Source organism: Aythya fuligula, chromosome 2 (genome assembly GCF_009819795.1).
Source record: "Aythya fuligula isolate bAytFul2 chromosome 2, bAytFul2.pri, whole genome shotgun sequence".
Taxonomy (NCBI): Eukaryota; Metazoa; Chordata; class Aves; order Anseriformes; family Anatidae; genus Aythya; species Aythya fuligula.
Genome location: NC_045560.1, coordinates 132,008,015 through 132,029,473, shown reverse-complemented (window position 1 = coordinate 132,029,473; position 21,459 = coordinate 132,008,015).

The following is a 21,459-nucleotide window of genomic DNA, read 5'->3' as shown; positions in this document are numbered from 1 at the left end:
TAATGCACACCAAGATCCCATTAGCCCTCTTGGCCACAAGGGCACACTGCTGGCTCATGGTCAACCTGTCGTACACCAGGACCCCCAGGTCCTTCTTCTCAGAGCTCCTCTCCAGCAGGTCGTCCCCAAGCCTGTACTGACAAAAGAAGCAATTTCCCGGAGTCAATCTATTTGTTCCTTTGTATTTTTTTAAATGAAATGGGACACACTTCTCTTTCAACATTTAATTGTCATTAGCCTCACAAATCACTTTGCAATTAAGGAAAGCCTGAATTCTTCATGTTCACTGAGCAAAGCCTTAATATAAACAAGCACTTATTGCAAACTCATTCTGTTGTAATTAATAGTGCTAGACCAATTTATGTTTGATATCTGACATATATCTGACATACATCCGTAACAAGCAAGTTTCTGTTCTCACTGCTGTCTTCTTATTGCTAAAACTTGTACACTGGAAATGTGGCAGTCAGCATTGGTCTAAAGTAAATTAAAAGCATTCTGCAGTAACTCATTTACCAAAACCTTTTGAAGCAGCCAGAAGCAATAGTCCTGGCCTTTCTTTAGATTTTGGAAAGATACAAAGCTCATTAGGCTTCTCAGGTCATTTGCATTTCTGAAGCTCCAAAAGTTAAACCAGAAAGGAAGAAGTATCCCCCTGCCAGAACACAGATCAGAGAGGTTGCCTGCAGCAGCGAAATATTCAGTAGATTTCATGAATGGTCATGAAGAGGGAGGGACAAACATGCTACAATTTCCCCAGAGTAACTGAATAATCCTCCAGGGAAGCAACGCCTCAGTAATCCTCAGTGTATGAGTCAACACGTAGGAGAGTTGTTCTCTTTTTTACAGCTCATGATGTAAATTGGACAACTTGGAAAAAAAAAAAGTTTCAGATTTACAAGTGCAAATTTCTGTATAATTTTTAAAGCTTTCCATCACCATTTGTAGACCTTTTGCAGTTAATTGGAGGTTTAAATAGATACATATACTGTAAATATGAACATGGCATTATAACATTCTGCTGCACAGTGTGAGTTAGCAAGGGAAATATAATTTACAAGTCAGCACTGTACTGAAATAGCAGAAAAGATGAGTTTTAAGATGACTTGAATTCAGTCTACTTAATTTCCAGAGCTTTCTTCAAATGTATGGTATAACTATCATCTCTGAGAGAACTTTCAGATTAAAGAGAAAAGCAACACAGATGTGAGAGCTCCTCCAATTCCTTATTCTTTTTCTGGTGCTCTGGGAGTGCGCAGACATGGATCATTGTGCCTAGGAGATCCAATAACACATGTGAGCACTATCTTGTTTGTGTGTGAAGAAAACAGAACATAAAATAGATACCTGAATATCCTTCATATGCAGATCTAGACATTAAACTCTGACCTTCTTGAGTTTATCAACAAAGGCAGTTTCCATTCCATCTGGCCTGCAGCGCATGATATCCACTAACTGTTCCCTGTATCAGAGGAGCTACAGGAAATGTTCTATCAATTGTAGTAGAATAGTATATTTGCTTCTTACTATGTGCTGTCTTGTGCTGTCTGAATATTTTTATTGATGACTAACTACAATTCCAGTAGACTGGATATCTCAAGCTCCTTATGTTTACATCCTCATCCATAAAACTACATTAAGGCATTCTATCCTTCACTAAATTATGCATACAGTCAGCAGCTGTTCAGATTAAATATATGCAGATATGGATTGAATTACAATGGCAAACTATCTCTGTATACATTGCAAGGGATTATTTCATCAGTGTTAATTGTGCTTAAAAATAAAGGGCTTTCGGAAAGAAGCCTTGTGCTCTTTTTTTTTTTTTTTCTGGAAAATGACATGAAATGAAATCAGAATTAATCTTGTGAATAGCCACAAGGAATTAGCCAGAAAACTATTCCCCTTTCTGTCTATCACTTCACCTCTTGTCGTCATTTACACAACTTCATTATGTAAAACAGTGAGGCTTACAAATAGTGTGTCCTCACGCTACATAGATTAGCTTGCACTCTCTTCCTGTTTCTTTTTAAATTGACTTTAATGTAACTGGCAAAACTTTCTTCTCTATAAATGCAGGCTTTTGATTTTGAAGAGCTGTCCATCCACTTGGACGTGTCTGATCAGGGATTCTGTGAAGCAACAGCTGGCAAACCTCAAGAATCCACTAGTGCCACTAGCCTAATAAATTTTTTCGAAGTGTTTTTCTTTCTAGCCTTACACAAGCCTTTCCTTCATTCCATGCTGTTTGCCTCCATCATGGTTTGGCAAGTGCCACAGGAATACAGCATACATAGGCCAAGTATTAAATGAAAACATGTATTATACTGGTGTCGTTGGAAATGAAAATTTGCAAATAAACCAGTGTTTTGTTAGTAGCTGTGGAATTCCTAGATTGTTCTTGACTAAAAACATTTTGGAAAATTGTGCTCTGGTGAAAATGAAAAATTTCCTGCAGAATTAATGTTCTGAGTAACAGCAATAGCAGCAGTAATAAGGTTTCTATAAGAAATTATGAAGCAGAACAACATCTGTTCACTGAATTGTTTCACTTTGATTTTTTTAACCTTTCCCCTGCTTTTCTCTTTTATCACCCCTGGTTTTTAAAACAGGAATGAAATTCTAAAATAATATATTGCAAATGACCAAGAGGGAGATTTCTTACTGAAAACTGAATACAGTGAATATTACTTCAGTTCAAAGTTTCTCCACGAGCAGAGCAGAACCAGAGAAAAGCTGCCTACCAGAAATGTGCCGTAGGCACAAACTGGAACACTTTATAAAATGTAGTCCCTCTTAAGTCTACAAAATGCTTTCAGGCTCTGAAGGCCTCTTCTGGGATCCTTACCTGTCACCCACCCCACTGTCCTCCCTCAGGCCAAGCCACCTTCTCAGCCTGGGCCTTCAGCCCCTTCTCAAACTCTGTCTACAGCTTGGCTCTGGCCCTGCCTCTTGCATTGGCTTATGCTGTTGTCTCCCAGACAGGCCAGGATGTCTAATCCATCAAAGTAGCAGGGAAACTCCTGGGTCTGGGCAGATGAAATTGGTCTGAGTCCAACCAGTTCAGTCCTCCTCACTTGCCAGCTCTGTGCTGAGCCATTTCAATGCATGGCCTGATAGCAGGCTAGCCAAAGGCAAGTGGATTTGCATGAGTTAGTAGGCTGAAAGGGCTGAAGGCAGATGACCATGCAGGATGGTGGGCCAACAGTACGTGGGGCAGCAGTAAGAGTGGAGCAGACTGCTCTGGGGACTGCATCATGGGCCCAAGCAAGGAAAAATGAACCCAGCCTCTAATGTACTGCTTGGGTTTTATATGAGAGTAATAATTGTCTTTTGGAGGGTTTGTACAGTCAGTGACAGACAGACAGTGTTGAGACTGAATCTTGATGTGTGATCCAGCACTCAGTAAGGTCTCTGGCCCTTCGCTGCCTACCTGAGGGGGTAGGTGGCCAAGCACACACCAGCCTTCTTCCAGCCTGTATAGCTTCCTTGTTGCGAGCACCAGAGCAGGAAATGACCAGCCTGCACTCAGCTGCTACATGATGATACCCAGTAAAGTCACTAGAATATTTGCCCAGGTCCACCCATTGAGATGAAATGGTGGCAACAGCTGTAAGGTCCTTCTGGAGACAGAAGACAGGGGAGAGGAGGAGGAGCCAAGTTTAACTCTATGAAGAATTAGTGAGAAAAGAAAGAGGAATGACATGCAAAGAGTCATAGAATCATAGAATGGCTTGGGTTGGAAAGAACCTTAAAGATCAAATGCCCTGCCATGGGCAGGGAAACAACGCATTAGATCAGATTTCCCAAGGCCCCATCCAAATTGGCCTTGAATACTTCCAGGAATGGGGCAACTCTGCAGGTGTTCTACCCCATATTAGTTTAAAACCTTTCCCCCTTGTCCTATCACTATCTGCCCATAGTCTCTCTCCTTTTTTTTTTTTTCTTTTTTTTTTTTCTTTTTTTTTTTTTTTATGAGCCCCCTTTAAATACTGAAAGGCCTGAAGGTCTCCCTGGAGCCTTCTCTTCACACTGAACATCCCCAGCTCTCTCAGCCTTCCTTCACAGGAGAGATGCTACAGCACTCTGAAAGTCTTCATGGCCCTCCTCTGGACCCGCTCGAACAGACCCACATCCTTCTTGTGCTTGGGGCCTGAGACCTGTATGCAGTTCTCCAGGTGTGGTCTCACAAAGGCAGAGCAGAAGAGTACAATTCCTCCCTCAACCTGCTGGCCACTCCTCTGTTGATGCAGCCCAGGATGCAGTTGGCCTTCTGGGCTGCAAGCACACACTGCTCCTCATGCAGAGCTTCTCAGTCACCAGAAAAAACCCTTGTGAACAGAGGCTTCTATCATTAAAAATAAAATAAAATAAAATAAAAATAAAAAAATCCTTTAAATTATCTTTTAATTTGCATCCTGTATTATACTTATCAGCAGCTGATTTTTCTTTAATTATTTTTAGTTTGATAATCTAAAAGCGATGAGTCAGACAGTGTTCATCTCCATGTGTTATGCTGAACCACAGCAGAGGAAGCCCATTTTTCACACAACAGCAACAATTTTTTCAGGTCTTCTTAAGCTTATTTTAAATTCTGTTGTTTTCTGGCTATGGAAATATATTGCTGGATTATATTGTAGTGGGGAATGCAACAGGGTTATATCAAGAAGATTTTTTTTAATTGTAGAAATGTATATTCAGAAAACAAGATTCTGCCAGAAGATACAACCAATTCTTAAAGTCTACACTTCATTATTAGGTGTACAGAACGTATGAGCTAGGAGAGATCTGCTAAAGCATATTAAATTTTCTTACAAAACATTTGAGGAAACATTTATGGGTTATTTTTAAATGAAAAATGGGTTTGGTTTTAAAATAGACTACGTTAAATTGTTAGCTATACAACAGCCTGTTGAATACCAAAGCATGGCTGTTAATAATACTGTATTAATAATACTGGGATATATAACTTTGTGTAAACACTAAGACTAGAATTTCTGTGTACTAAACTTTCAACTGCTGATCTCCTCCTATTTGTAGATAAACATTATTTATTGTGTTGGGAGCAAAATCATGAAGAAGGAAGGAAGGAAGGAAGGAAATAAGGAAGGAAGGAAGGAAGAAAGGAAGGAAGTGAGGGAGGGAGGGAGGGAGGAAGGAAGGAAGTGAGGGAGGGAGGGAGGGAGGGAGGGAGGAAGGAAGGAAGGAAGGAAGGAAGGAAGGAAGGAAGGAAGGAAGGAAGGAAGGAAGGAAGGAAGGAAGGAAGGAAGGAAGGAAGGAAGAAAAAAATGCTTTTACGTACAAATAGAATCCTATTTTATCAATCTAATTCTTTGATTTGTTTATTTTCTTCTGCTGTGTTTTTATAATGCTGCTCCTTAATTGAGAAAAATGGGAGAGTGAAGAAAATATACCAAGTTCTATAAAAAATGAAACGTATTGAAGCTATACGTTCACTGCAATTGAATATATAATGTAATAGAGGAAAAAGAATTTATATTATCTATATTTTAGCAGGGATGTGAACTTCATTCTCTTTACCTTTATTAATGTGACCTAGGATATAGTTCTTTATGAGAATTCTATCATCAGTACACATGTTCCAGGACTACCAGCTCTCATAAAATAACTTACCTTTTGCCAGTGTTTTTTATTCCTTGTGGTCATTAATTCTTATCCATTAGATACATGTACTCTTCCATATACTGAGAATATTATGAAAGTCAGAATAATTCTTGTTCTCAAAACTAAATAGTGCAGAATTCTCAGACATAACTATATTGTTTTTAAAGTATTTAAGTCTAACATTTTAAACATAGTGTTTTTACTAGTTATACTATATTTTTCTTGCATAAATTTGTAAATCACAGTGTATATGAGCTCATGATGACTAATTCGCTACCACTGAGGATTCTGGAAGCAGACATGAGTTATTTCCTGAAATCTTCAAATTAGTGAAAAGCCAAAAACTATTTTTTTCTTTAACAAGTTTCCATTTGATGAGGTGACTGATGATCTAATGTGGCATTATATATCAGAACATTTTCCTCGAGCTTATCCAAAGCAAGTGGACAAAAGTTGATGCCTCTTATATCAATTAATAAACTTTCCTTCATAAATAAGTAGGTTGCAAGTATCCAAGTTATTCATCTTTAATAAAAGTTTTGTGACTATACAATTTACCTTTTAATTTTCATAACACTTTATGCTGAGTAATTTCCAGCACAGTGGGGAGCTGGGAACTCCACTCCTAAGGGAGAGGAAAAAGTCTGTCTCAGAAAGAAAGATTAAAGGCATATATATACATGTATATCTGCTGCATAATTTCAATGGTTTCTATTTTTTTCCTTAGACTAAACCTTTAAATGATTAATTGTTTAATTAATTAATTAAACAAATTAGATATTGTTAGCAATTAATTTGTTAGCTAATGAAAAAAAAAGTAAAAATAACACAATGTATTTTGGATGAAGGCCAAATTTGGGTATTTTCCTTTAATTATAGAACTATCTGGAAAAAAAAAAAAAAAAAAAAAAAAAAGAGAGAGATAGAGAAAAAAAAAAAAAAGAGAGAGATGCAGTAGACCAAAGAATAAATATTAGTAAAAAATCTGAAACTGTAGGTAAGCAGGCAAATCTTACTCTGGGTTGCATTCGCAAGAGTTTGAACTGATGTGGGAGGTAATTACTCCTTCCACCTTATGCCAGTAAGACAGGAAACATTTCTGCCTTCTGTTGCTATAGAATGTTATTGCAAAGAAGATGATTATAAATTGTTCTTCAGGACCAATAGGGTAAGAAGAAACATAAAATAGCTTAAATTTCACCAAATATGATCTCACTAAGTATAACGGAAGGTTTCTGTTTGGATGTTAAAGCACTGAAAGTGTTCTATAAGAACTGTGAAATCTCCTTCACTGGAGAGTTTAAGAATGGTTTAGACAAATATCTGTCAGGAGTGATGTTAGTGTAGACCATTGACCATCCTCAGTTCAGACTGGACAGTTCAGACCATCAGACTGGACTAGATGGTCCTCTGAGGTTCTGTATTTGTGCTGTTCTATCTGTCTGAAATATCTGATTGTGTTTATCACCAGCTGGATCTCTACATGTTACACTTCTCATTGCATAAACTTCCTTCTTGCTGTACAAACTTCATGTTTATAATAGTATGAGTGTAGAGGGATTCATTGAGCTTCCTGTTATTCAAATAGTCTTCTCTTCACTGCATTTCTGGGGACAAACTTTAGTGCCCCTCTACAACTACCTATACTCAGTCAGTAGCTAAGCTGTTTGTAGACATGCATCTTACAGCCTTGCCTGAAAAACATAAAGATGGAGTGAGTTATGACCTTCTAACTGATCAAACCCCCTAGGAAAATGGATCTCTTGTAAATTTTGTGGTTACAAACATAAGACTGATTTGAAAAACAAGGTCTTTCACTGTGTCAAGTCTGAACTGTGATACAGTTAAAGTAAGCAGTAATTTAGAGCCCTGATGTCCAGTCCAAGTGCTGACGCTTGCCTCTCTCCTGACTATGCTCCTAGTGCCAGAACCAGCAACTTTCTGCTGCCAGATATCCCATCTCTTTTGGCACCAGGTTCAAAAGAGATGTGCTATTTTCAGTTTCTCCTGTAATACAATCATGACATAAAGTATGAAACTGCTAGTTAAACTCCTCAAGGCATTTGGGAAAAGGTTCTTGGACATGTCAGTACTTCTTTAGATGTGTTACTGTGCTACAGTAGCTCCTAGTATAATTTGCCACAGTCTGAGTGGTGCCTGTAGGCCCTCTGTGAACTGGTCTATCAGGCTGCCTCACACCATGTGGTAGAGACAGCCCTGCACATCTGCCCTACCTCATAATATGTTTTACAGTGGAGGTGCAGATGATGACAGCTCAGCATGATCTGTGGTAAATCCATGGAGAGATGACACCTTGGATGTTCTTCCTTACTGTCTGCACCCCCTCACACATCACTGCAATGCTAAGAATAGGTTATGGTAACCAGCAAGGTTACCTGAATAAGACTCTCAATCTGGAAAGTGCAGAAGAATCTTGGACTTCATCTTCTGTCTGCTACTTTAGTCATGAAGATGTAATACTTCATTTCACCTTATTTTAGAGGTGTCCAAATTTATAGTTGCTTACGTGCTTATTAGCCAAATCCCTAAAATTTTACCTTTGAGTGTGCTGGAAATGCATTGTGTTCTAACAACTTCCAATTCTCAGGAAGTCATTCATGCATAATTCCCTCAAGATTTTCCCGTGAGGTCCTCTCCATCTCTCTTGCTCAATTTACAAGTATTTTCAATGCACATCTACTAAATAAAGCCTTGCAGAAAATACAGAGATTGGTGGCAGTTGCAACATGTCAGACCTCTAATGACATTCAACAGTTTGAGCACTCATAGAAGAAAGAACAAAGCTCAGAACAAATTTATAGGACTGTATCTGATAAAAGCCTGGAGTGGAGTTCTCTTAACTTCCACTTTTCAAGGAATAATTAAACATTCATTAGGTCAGAGGCAGGAAAGAACAAGATGAGATTAACACTAAGTGGCTAAGGCTTTGGGGGTAGAAGAAAGCCTTAGGTTTCCTGTGGAGCAGAATACTTTTCAAATATTTAAATTTTTAATTGAAGGAGAGAGTAGAAAGTGAGATTCTCCTGTTCCCAGATGACAGTCATAAGGAAGCAGTGAGTTATTGTGACATGTTCCCTCTTGTCTTTTTTTCTAGGCTCCAATGAATATTTAACAAGTCTGTGAGGATGGATGCAGCTTCTGCAAAAGAAGCTGTATGGTACTCTTTTCCATCACAGAATACCATCTGCTCCAGTGGTCTGGGAGTGGAAAATGTAGGTTCTAGCACCCTACAGTACCAAAATGAATCAATTGTAGTAGTATTTTTTTTTGTATAAATAGTCAGATATGTCCACCTATGGAAGAGGGATGCTGTTAAGGCCCTGCTTTTTGAGGACTGGCAGAGGGGCCTAACACCATAGGGGAGTTGGATGGTTGGAAATCAATATGGGTGTAATGGACTCCTCATAGACTAGAGCCGTGATACAAATCTTACCAGTTTCTGTTGGCTAATGCTTGCCACCTAGTTGGCTTTCTGGCTTTGTGGGAGCCTACATACTGCATCTTTACATGCACTGTATGGGAAGCAATGCATGCAACTAGTTACGTATCTTAGGGCAGAAGTATCCTAATAGCCAAATTCTTTAATAGCAAGCTAAAACTTCTTTCTGGGCCTAGCTCTGGATTTTACATCACACCACTGTAGAAGGCAATATTTCAGGAAAGAAAGCCAGAAGAAATGTTGCTATTTTATATTGTTGCAAAGACGTCAAGGCTTCTGGACATCTTCCAGAGATGACTGTTCACTTAGTCGGTCAGTTGCCAAGAAAACTCTGCTTCTTGTACATACAGGTTTTACCCTTGTGATTCATGTTGTCGTTATTTCAATGGATGTAACTGTCATGAGAGATTATGACCAGTCTTACACTGCCCTTCAGGTAACATGAATCCAGGCAGTTGAGAACTTGAATGGGATACCAAGGAAGTTCTCAAGTGAGCCCTCTCAGTATTTGTTATTGGTAAATGAATGGCTAGTTGGTCTGAAACCAATAAACTTGGTGGGTTTAGTGTTATGTAGAGAAGATTATCCTCAACAGCCCCAGAATTATGTGGCCACAAGTGGGGCCAAGTCCATGTTAGAGAGGAGTGTATGTATTCATACATGAAAGGAAGTCTTTCTTAGCCATGACTGAGTATTCAGACACAGAGACAGGCATTGCCAGTGTTTATTCAGCTTTTCAGAGGAAGAGGAGACAAACAGATCCTTGTCAGAAATGAAAAAATATTGAAAGAAGGGAAAATGTTTGTTTTTAAAAAGACCATCTTCCATTCAGAAAATGAGCTTGAATAAAGGTTTTCAGCTAGTCAGCTATCTGAAACTGATTCAAAATATTGTATCAAGGAGAAGAACATTATCTTTAGTAGCTATTCCACAATGCCACTTCTGACTCTTCCCTAGAGTTTGAGAAACAGTCAGCATCAGCAGGGTGAATCATCTGTGCTGTGTACAGTCCTGTTTGGTGTACTGCATCCAAACATCTCCTGGGACTGTGTTCCAGTTTGCATGTTTTTCCGTACTGAAGGCCTTAGCTAAAATAAGGAACAGCATGTCTGCAATGTGCATTTACTCTGCTCTCTGACAAAATAAGAGTAGATGAATATAAAAAATCTTTGGGGGAGGGAGGGGGGGAAGGAGAGAGAAGGCAGGATGTTTGAGAAATAAGGATATCTGAAGAAAAAGTCTTCTAAACTTTCTGAAGATCTGGGGAAGATTGTGATGCAAAAGTGTGGTCAGCAGAGGAATTTTTGTGGAAACTTGCTGGAGTTCTTGCAGGAAACATAGAGGTTTTATATATTTGGAGTCAAAGGTTAAATCAAGAGTAAATCCAGTCTAGCAGAGATTATTTCTCACTTCTAATTTGGGTCGTTTACTCACTTTTCATGGATGCCAAACAAGAATGTTTACTCACACTTCATTTTCCATTACTCAGTTGTTTGCAGAGTCACTAACCTTCCATGGTTTCTTTCTTAAGGGTTTTGAATTTATCCCTGGACTAGAAACTGACATTCTAGGAATTTTATAGTATGAAATAAGCCATCCAATAAAGTGAAGTAACTCTCGTGAAAAAAAATATCATGTTTTCTAAGAGGCTGTTCAGCAGTGTGTAGCTAACTGGAGAGAAACTGAATGCTTGCATTTTCCATTAATGTCAGCTCTTAGGACATCATCTTATAAATTGGAAGCTGTGTGAAGGAGAATTGCAGAGTAGAAGTGAGTGGGTAGATTTAAAATAGATTAAGAAATTAATGACATAAGGGAATACATTGCAAGAGAAGATGATGGTTTTAATGTGTCTTGTTACTTTGCTATGTATTCAGAACCACTGTACTAACTGTATTTGGTGTTTTTGTAGTGTTTGTAGCCAAAAGGCTCTCCTACATCCATCCTACAACCCAGAATTATTTTAATTGTTCTGATAAGCAGGTAATTTGGAGGTACTATTTCCATTTAAAAGTCCTAATAAATGGGAAATCAGTGAGAACATGCCTAGTCACTCTTTGTGACTATCTGAGATCACCTGAACTGGAGAGATGAAAGTTGTCTGACTGAAATAACCTGCTTCCTGCTTGACAAGCAGCTTTCTGCATATTATTCCCTATAATAGAACACGCTGGACTTTGAACTGCTAACTCTATCTAAAATTTTAAGAAATCTCTGTTATCTGGAACCAGCCCATACACTAAATGAAAATCACCTTTAAATGCCCTGTATGTCCTTGATTTCCTCAAATATACATTTGCTTCCCTAATCCAGTGACTATTGTTTGTAACATGATTGAGGGAAATATGCAAGAAGACAAAATGTGTTAATAATGGCTCACAAAGGGAGGCTTCCAGCATCAGTTTGATCAAAAGAATTGAAGTCAGTTCCCATTTAACATTGAGATTAAATTGCTGAACTGTTTAGTTATCCCAGTGACTCACTGTGCAAAGCAGTGCTGTCTTTAAGTTGTCATTCTGTTTCACCCAGCACTGGACTACCCTAAGAACTGAAGAGCAGCAGGTTTCAGGGAACTGTCAGCTGTGAAAAATCTCACAGTCTAGGGAATTCTTTAAAATAAATAAGTAAATAAATAAATAAGCACCAAAAAGAGAGGTGTTTCACTCTTTCTCTCTCTCTCTCTCTCTTTTTTTCTTGTCTTTTTTTTTTTTTTTTTTTTTAAAGAAGCTTCTGTTTTTCCTTAATTTATTCTCCAAATGAAATTTAATGCAGAAAATCTACTTATTTTTCAGTTAGCTATAGAATAACAGAAATGCGCCAACTCATTGCTTTGCTCTAATTGTAATTTTTTTTCATTCTGCATAGGGCTGAGGTATTTAGCTCCCAAAAGAAAGATTCTGAATCAGCTAGGATGAGATGTTCTTGTGGAAATATACAAATGCATGCTTATTATATGATATGTCCCTACATGTTCTTTGGGTTTGCTGAATCATGTGATAGTCGTACTCCTGTGGAAAAGCCGGTGTATAACCTTCCCTTCCTCCACTTCATGGGAGACTCCAAGAAGTCAGTTGGGATACGTGCAAAGGGTGTGGGCAAGTTAGGTCAAATTCAGGGATGAGGTAAGATGTTTCGTAATTTATGCATTGCTGAGTGGGTGTAAATTATGCTGAATGGCTAGATCCTGTGATTTTCTGGTAGTTACTGTCCTGAACAAAATCCAGCTACTTCATGGAAGTCTCTAGAAAAAAAGCCACAGTCTCCTGGCCTCTTTCCTCTGTCAATGGAGAAAAAAAAAAAAAAAAAAAAAAAAAAAAAAAAAAAAAAAAAAACCACGATTCCAATTCCTGAAAGTCTCTGGGTTTATGTCAGAGCAGAAGGGAAAAGAGGCTAGTAGAGCACAGCTGCATCTGTGAGTTTCTCTCTAGCCTCTCCCATGAGAGCAGCTTCTAAGGGCCTTGCATTCCTGGAAATGCACAGGTTTAACAACCCTGCACCTTCACCTGAAGAAACAGAAAATGACTCTGGTTCTTGTGTATTGCCAACTGGAATCCCCCATGTCATTCTTCCCCAGAATTCAAACTTTTGGGGTAGTCTGATCCACAAGAACCAGACAGTGATGTAATTTTTATTACAATGCAACCTAACTGTTTTCTTTATCTCTGTGTACTGTAAAGGAAAAAGGAGAATGTCCAAGTCCTGAACCTTTTTTTTTTTTTCTTTTTTTTTTTTTTTTTTTTGGGGGGGGGGGGGTGGGGCGGGGAGGAGGGGGATCCTTCTGTATTCCTCAAGAATGAAAGCTAGTCTTTTCATCAAGTTTTACCAAAGATATATTTTCATCTTTCCACCATTTAACTGTGTAAAAAGTGGCAACTGTCTCTGCATTTCTGGGGAGTGAAATACACCTCTCAATACCAAGCACATATATATTGAAGAATTATATACCTATACAATATCTAAATATTTCTTTAAGAAATATATCAATCTTTGGCTATGATTTGAGTCTTCTGGGTGGTTTGTGCAATGGATAATACACTATGAAGTCCATCGGGTTGATTATTACTAGGCTGTTACACTCCAAAGAATCTCTGCCATTAGGCTGACAACCAAAAAACCTACAACAGAACCCTTCCAGGTGACTATATGTATTATAGACAGACCTCATGAGAGACTACCTAATCCAGCAGAATATTCCCATATTGTACAGAAACTTTGGCTTAAAATGACTAGGGGAACTCATTTTAGTGTTCTTGCACCATTTGTCCTTAGCAGTTGCATCACAATAGGTGTCTTAATAAACTGTCTTTTTAATTGCCTCATGAGGTTTATGCTAGTACTCCAATATCTATTTATCCTAATCTATACCACCTAGTTTCTAAGATTTTTCTTCTTAGGGAAAATAACTCAAAAAAAAAAAAAAAAAAAGTACATTTTACTAATGTAAAACTTAATCAAAATTAAATTATAAAAATAAGTTAGATCAACTTAATGCAAAATTTAACTTTATTTAAGTTTCTTGTTAAGTGCACTTCTAAATTCCACTGAATATAGACAGATATGATTACAGTATTTTATTTTATTTTATTTTTTGTAAGATGCCTGTGGAGATATACACAGTGAATACTAGGTGAGGATGAGGCCGCAGTGTTATTCTGGTGAGAGAATGAACTTGAGGTACTAAGGGGATGTCAGGGGAAAATCTGATTAAAAGTCATTGTAAAAGTCTACTTTACAATGGAAATCTTTTTTTTTTTTTTTTTTTTTTTTTTTTTTTTTCCAATTTCTACTGCAGAAGAAATAACATATCTCTTGTAAGTCTTCTTGAAAGGTTGTTGACATGAAACTGTGCAGGCCAAGAAGAAAAATGTCTCTGTGGCCTGGCTTAGTTTACAAAGCTGTGCAAGAAGAAGAATGTACAAGCCATGGTTTCTCTCCTCTGTACTGCCAGTGTGTATAAGAGATTACAGTCCATATATGAAAAGGGCTTCTTAGAAATGTTCAAAAGGACTAAGTAGGTATTAGATCCTTGATTGCAATTGTCCTTATTTCCCAGCGCCAGAGTAAAGTAGGTAGGTACAGCTATACATTGCCAGGAATAGGCCTGGAGGAAAGCTCTCTTCTCAGGTAATTCAGTCATACTGGGATTTGGGTAAACTCTTGTCTGTAACTGTGTCCATAAACTACCTGCTGCTCACAAAGATGGGTACAGTGGGGCTTGATTCCAGATGGATTCTGAGCTAAGAGATTTGGAGAGAAAAGTTGAGCTGGTACTGTGGTGCGAAAGGGGCTGTGTTATGTGATGTGCTGTGGGAATGACAGAGAACGGGCTCTTTTCCTGGGGAAGCAGCTCAACAGGAAAGGATGCAGGCAGGTCTGCACAGAGAGGCTGCAGAGCGAATGCATTCCCAAAGTTGATAGTCTTAATTTACACCTGGTGCCCTTGGTTTATCCTTTTAGGAAATCTGCCAGCTTCCAATGGGTTAGGCATGGCCCACGGGTTGGTTTACTACTCTGCTTTGAAGGCAAACTATCTGTGCTTACTGGGCATTAAAAACATGTTTTTAGTAGAGTGCACCTGGCTGAGCGGTCAGAGAGATGGGGAGAGTCCAACAATTGGGTGAAGTTGTTCACACGGCAGGGGGGGGGGCGATTGAGACACGTGTGAATTCACCTTCTCCATCACTCCTCAGTAACCTACCTCTGGCTGAGAGTGTTCCTCAGACGGAGGAATGTTCTTGATTACCTAGTTGGATCCTTTTTTAAATCTGAGTTTACTGAGGTTTTGTTGTTTGTTTGTTTGTTTGTTTGTTTTTTCCCTTAAAAGTGAACCTTTGTTTTCGTCTTAGAAATCTTTATTGATTGCTTCTACTAAGCCCATGTGCATCCCTCAGGGGTACTGGTCTCCTTCCTCCATATCAGTCTGTGAACTTTCTTTAACCCAGCCTTTCCTATTCACAAAAATGCCTCTTTGACCTGAGCAATAAAGCAGTTGACCTTTCAGCCTCCACATCCCTCATTCATATACAATTCTTCCAAGATATCTACATGACACAGGCCATCTTTATGGGTGAATACAAAGAGCTGTTAGAGCTAACTACTTTGTGACAATTCATTTGTTTTAAAAGACTTCAAAATCTGAAAAGTGTTTTAGAGAGTATGAAATACGACATTGCTCTTGTCGGCACCTCTGCCTTACCCAACATTGTCTCCTCCTAGCAGTGACCTGACCGTGCAGGGAATTGGGAAGGCAGGCAGCCATCCTCAGCTCTGGTCAGGTAAAAAAAATTTGGGATGAAGATATACAAGGGGCTCTGACAAATAGTCCTCCTGAAGATATAAGCTTAAAGGAAGTAAGTAAGTGAAACATCCCACTCCCTCTCTATTTTTGTACTCTAAACAGTGTGCCTTAGTACAATAAAGAAATGCAAGAGACCATAATTATATTTAGTTCCTTGCAGTATTCCCCAGACCAAGAGCTACAGACACAGCACAAGACTGTCTTTTCAGCAGGAGCTACATCTTGCAGTTTTATGTGGTGTTAAGCTTAATGGCCCTCTAACACTGCTGCTTTTGGAAAGACATTTGGAAAGGGCTTTTTTTCCTTCATTGCTTAGATCCCTTAGATAAACATTTACCTCTGCTAGAAAAATGCAACTCAAAATGGCTGTTTTGTATGTGTGTTACATTCACTGTGTACAGATGTAAATAATATCAAAGGCAGAAAAGAAGAAGTTAGCTAAATACCTTTTATTTTGAGTAATGCCAAATTTGCTGCTACCAGCTGCCATACAGCTTGCAAGCTCCCTACAGTACAGCCCAGAGCTCTCTTACACAACAGAAAGAATTATAGCTTAAAATAGGCCAGCAAATAGCATTAGTTCTCCTTTGGCATCTGGTATATGGTGCCACCATATATTAATTCGATGTGCTGAGACTTGTATCCTTCATCTGATATTACCGTTTATTCCCCACTGTTGCTTTTGTAGAAGACAAGAGACCTTAGTGCAGTGGCTGCTTGCATTTGTTCTGCCGAGCTCTGTTTGCTGCAATAGCATCATTATATATCTCATTAAATAGTCAAGGTCAAACCAGCAACTAAGCTCTCCTGTATGTGGTTCACTGTACGTGACTAAATAAATGAAGATTTCAATAAATATTTGATGTCCTCCAAGAGAAGAGAAGTAGCTTTCCTTGTTCTTACAGAAAGTTTTAAGCATGAACCATTTTTATTTTTTTTTCCAGGAAACAGTCAGCCCATAAGATATGTTGAAAGGCTGTCTTGAAACCTAATGCTGCATGAGTACAACACCAGCAGATGTTCATTTAATGAAAATGTTTTTGTTCATATAACTTGTGGGCCCTGATTCATGAAGTAACATTGATCTGATAGAATTCCTCTTTGTGTGGAGGAGAAAGATTTTCCCCTTTGTTTTAAGCACAAGCTTTTGCATGGCTGGGCATCAACCCCTATTAATGTTCATATCATTAATGAGTAAAACCTGCAAAGCATGACAGACCTTTCTCCAACAAAAATCCCTGCAAAGACATGTCCATGGTTGTGCCACCCCCTTTATTTTCTTTCCTCAGGGGCCCCAAAAGAGAGCCATCAGATCTCTGGGAAATCCCTTGCCATGAGGGAATTCTCGGCAGAGACCTGGCAAAGTTATCCCTCTGCCACCCAGTCACAGGTTTTCTCTCTGACTAGGAGCCACTGTGGCCATGCCTGAGGAATTATCATGCCTGGAATCTTGCCATGCTTTACAGTCTCTGGTCATTACATTTCCCAGAGGGACTCATTATTGTGTGACAAAACTTGGAGCTGTTTGGGACTGTTGGAGTTTAAGTGTTGAATTAACTGTGTGTCAAGTGAGTGAAATGGAAGTATACAGTCATTTGTTTGTTTGTTTACTTGTTTATTTTCCTCTTTCTCCCCTAGAATGTTTCGTCCAGTCTCACATATCAGAGCAATATCAATGAGTTTGGACCATGTCAAAATACAGTCTTGGTTCAAGATCAGGGTTAGAGATTAGTTTGGTTTATATCGTGTGATCAGTTCTGAAACAAGAGTTGTCTGACATCTGACATCTGTTCTGCCTGATAGTCGATGGCAAGAGATGGCCCTTACTGTGTGTATGAGAAGCTCAGGTGGAATCAGACAGGACAAAATCCTCCAGAATGCAAATAACTTCCCTTTCATTGCTCTCCATTCCACAAGGATAATGGATGTAGAGGGTCTGTTCACTGGAAGATTACCTCAGGATAGAAGGCATATCTGTCTTTAGAATGTAAATGCTCTAAATTTCAAAACAGGACAAAAGCTGTTAACTTGATTGAATGGAAAGCTGGTGTTTGTAGAGAGACTGCCTAAAGTAGATAACAGGCTATCTGATGCGAATAAAAAACATAGTTAAAACTCCAGACTGGGAATTGAGGGACTCCAAAAGTGGAAATCTTGATGTAAAGAAGACAGATGACACAATTTCAAAACATCTTAAACATATGAACATCCAATATATTAGGAATTTAGAAAACAAATATAATGAGCAACACTAGGAAAACTGGCCATTAATTAATGCCCCTTCGAGCTGAAATCTGTAGTGATGTTCCATTCATTCCATGACTATTCAATTTTCAGAAGTAGGTATTTTTTGCTGATTTACTTACGATGAGTAAGTGAGCTACTATAGACAGTATAGGTATGAATAGCTTCCATTATGTGCTAAATCAAAGAAGAAAAGTTGCATTGACAGTAGCATGAAATGTAGGTATCCAGTAATTGTAAGTTTTCATAAATGGATATAATGCTGTGTTATTCTCTTTAAAACTGCAGTAGTAATTCTGTTTCATTCTGAATATCATTAAAACACATAATTAAAACACCGCAGCTCTCTCTCACTCCTGTAGCTGGCAGAAGTTTTCTATTTCGATGAACCATGAAGCTAGTGTCTTGGTCTCTATGCCAGCATATCCCATGCTAGCTTCAGAAAATATTGCATGTCTGAACCTCCATCTGGCAAAAATAAAATGGACTATTAGCATAATTAGACTAATAGGTACTTTCAGAATATTTTTGTGGCTAAATGTATTGCAAGCCATTGAGTGATGCTTTTGTCTATACCTGGACCAAAATTGTCCCAGATGTTTTATATTCATTTATTATGCCTATGATCAGAGCATCCAGTTTGTATGGAGCATTAAAGAACATCCCTTTTTCTTGCCAGAAAACAGATGGAAGCATTATGACCATTACAGAGCCGATGCCTGGACTGATAAAAGAAAAGCATATATTTAGGGCCTGGCTAACAGTTTGTGTTTGGCAGATTCATGTGGGGAAAAAAAAAAAAAAAAAAAACCAGAGGAAAAGTAGTCTATAGATGAAGTTTGCTATGTTAATATACTTTGTTACTGTAAGTAGCTATACCTTAAGATACTGTCAGTTAGGTCATAGCCTGATGGTTGTGGTTTCTAGAGCTGCTGTTTCTAGCTCTAGTTCTCACTGCTGCCACATATGGATGATAAACAGAGAGAAATAAAGGCAAATACAGGCTGGCTGAATTTGTATTAATTTGTTTGTAGCAAAATCAAGCAAATCTTTGACAACATACCTGAGATTTTTAATGATTTTCAGTGATACATTTTTGAAAATTGCCACTCAACTTCAGGACTTAGTGAACTGAAATTGTTTCACAGCCTTCCTGGTGTGTAGGTTGCAAAAAAAAAAATCCTGGCTGTGCAAAAAGGAGGCTGAATCACAAGCAGCATCAGGCAGCCTGGAACAGACCTTTAAAAACGAGAGACGTCTTGTACCATTTGCCAAACAGTGGGGAAAGTGTGAAGATGACTAAAATGATTCAAAGCCCTTTTAAAAGCCCTCGCATGCCTCATCATGTTCATTTTTACAGAGAGTAATTTACTCCCACCACAACTTTTTGTTACATACAAATGGAAACCTGAAACCTGCTGTTAAGTTTGTGTAGTACTAGTAGAAGACACTACCTTGGAAAGCTTCACCAGCCATCAATTTTGAATAGGATTCCAGGGAGAAAGGGTATTGTAAGAAATAGATTTTATGTTTGCCTCAAGAAAGCAGGAGCTAAACCTCTCTCCGTGCTCATTCAAGGCACAAGTCTATATAGTGTAATGGATTACTGAATTAGAATCTCAATCCTTGTCCCACCTCAGGAACTGTCACCAGAAAATTTGAATTAATGTTGAGTAAGACTGTGGAAATTAGTCTACAGTGATGAAGAAAGAAGGATCTGCAGAACAGTAAGATGAGGAAAAAAAATGTTGCCTGGTGCCTATTTTATCCTTTTTTATCTATTTTATTTGGGTTTAAGTTAGTAACTTTCAGTAATTGCTACAAGACTCCACTGCTCCTTATCAAACCCCAGGCAGCAGTTACTGCAGCCCATACATTTTCTAAAAGATAAGGACAAATAGTATGGAAAAAAAAATTATTTACTTCCAACGATAGATCATTTATTTTCAGTGACAGATCACCTATTTTGCTATCAGTTTAACACACTGAGCAATGTAACACTATCTGTTTTTAGATTTCCTACTGAAGTCAATGGAGAACTCTCAAAAGCTGATAGCGTGATAAGCTCCTTTGTAGTTTTATTCTTGATTTCTGGGACAAATACCATCAAGTACTGAGGAACCATAGAAAGTTAGTCTCCTGAGTTTTTCAGAACACTGATAAAGTTTTATCTTTATCAACAAAAAGAATAATCTCAGAGTAAATAATTTCCTGTCTGTTATCTTCCTGGCAGTTATTGCCATCTTTTTCTTTGGTTAGCTCCTTTTTATTTGGTATGCTAAATTCAAGAGCTGCTATTGTGTAACTGACATTAAACATTTTTATTTGTTTCTCTATAATGTATGTCATTATTTTACTTTCGGTGAGCTGATAAAACCATGGCCTAGCCAATAATAAGCAGAGGTGTGGAACATTAAACTGAAATAAAATTAAAATAAAATAAAATAAAATAAAATAAAATAAAATAAAATAAAATAAAATAAAATAAAATAAAATAAAATAAAATAAAAAGAGAGAGATAAGATGCTCCATAACATCTCTTTAAAGCTTATAAACATCAACCTTTCAATACAGTTCTGTAGATGATAATAAAGTATTAGGATTGACACTGTCAGAGTCCGACCTAAAAACAATACATTCAGTTTGAATAGATAAAACATGGATGACTGAGTTTTTATTGGGTGTTATGAATCTGTTGGACAAAAAGCTTGTGCTTTACCAAAAATAGGAATAATGAATATGACTCATGACACTTCAAGTTTTATGGAACCAAATAAACAGCACATAAACAGTGACAAAAGACTTGGTGCATAGTCATACTCCATGTTGTCCACAGTGTGTGCCACTTTTCAGAGGCCTGCTGCTTCAGATCCAGGGTCTACCTATACACGCTGTAAATACTCACAGAGCTGACTGTGAACTTCCACAGTAGCTCTTTATGTGCCATACAACAGACCAAATGTTCCCTGTGCTTACACCATCTGGATTGCTTTTGTCTTGTGGCTATTCATATATCAGTGAACTTTTCAGAAGTTTTCTCTATCCAGAAAAACTATGCACAAAACCTCAGGTAAATCTCCTCCAGCAACCCAGTCCCAGCATCTGTCAACCCCTTGGAAAATAAACTGGAACTGGCTGCAGAGTATCTTCTTGACACTGTGGATGTAGGAAGAGATTTAATTAGGTGGTCTTAGATGAACAATGAGGGTAGCTGGAAAAAAGCACTGAAAAAAAAATATTGACAGAAATCCTTGACAGCACAGCTCCTGCCTGAACACCAGCAGGATTCAGAGCAGGCACAGAAATACAGCCATAAAATGGACTTCAGGATGCATGCATTTTCTGGCCCATGTTTTAAAACCCTAAATTATAGGGCACTATGAATGTCTCTCTGTGAAGGAAATTTGTGGCACTGCTGCCATTTATCATCATGAGAAAAAGCCCAGATTTCATGTGCAAAAATATCCCACTGAACTCATAACCAGGGAAAGACTAAATAAAGGACCCTTGATGGACAACTGGGAACGGAGGTAGAGAGACTCTAATTTGTCCGTAGGATTTTTATTTGGTGAAATTCCATTGCAACAAATCCTCATTGTGTTCCAGCTTTTGTTGTTAAATCTATTTTTATTAACGTGGAAAATGAAATAATCTCAAGGCCCAGGAGTAATCTGTTCAGTGTCTCACGTACACATGCCGTATTTTCAGATTTGCTGAAAGAAAAACAACACTTGCCTTTCCAGAATGCTCTCTTCCTTACCTTCACCCTGCAGTGATTAATTACAGCTGAATTTCAGCTCTTTGGAACTGAGAATTTGTAATAGAAATACTG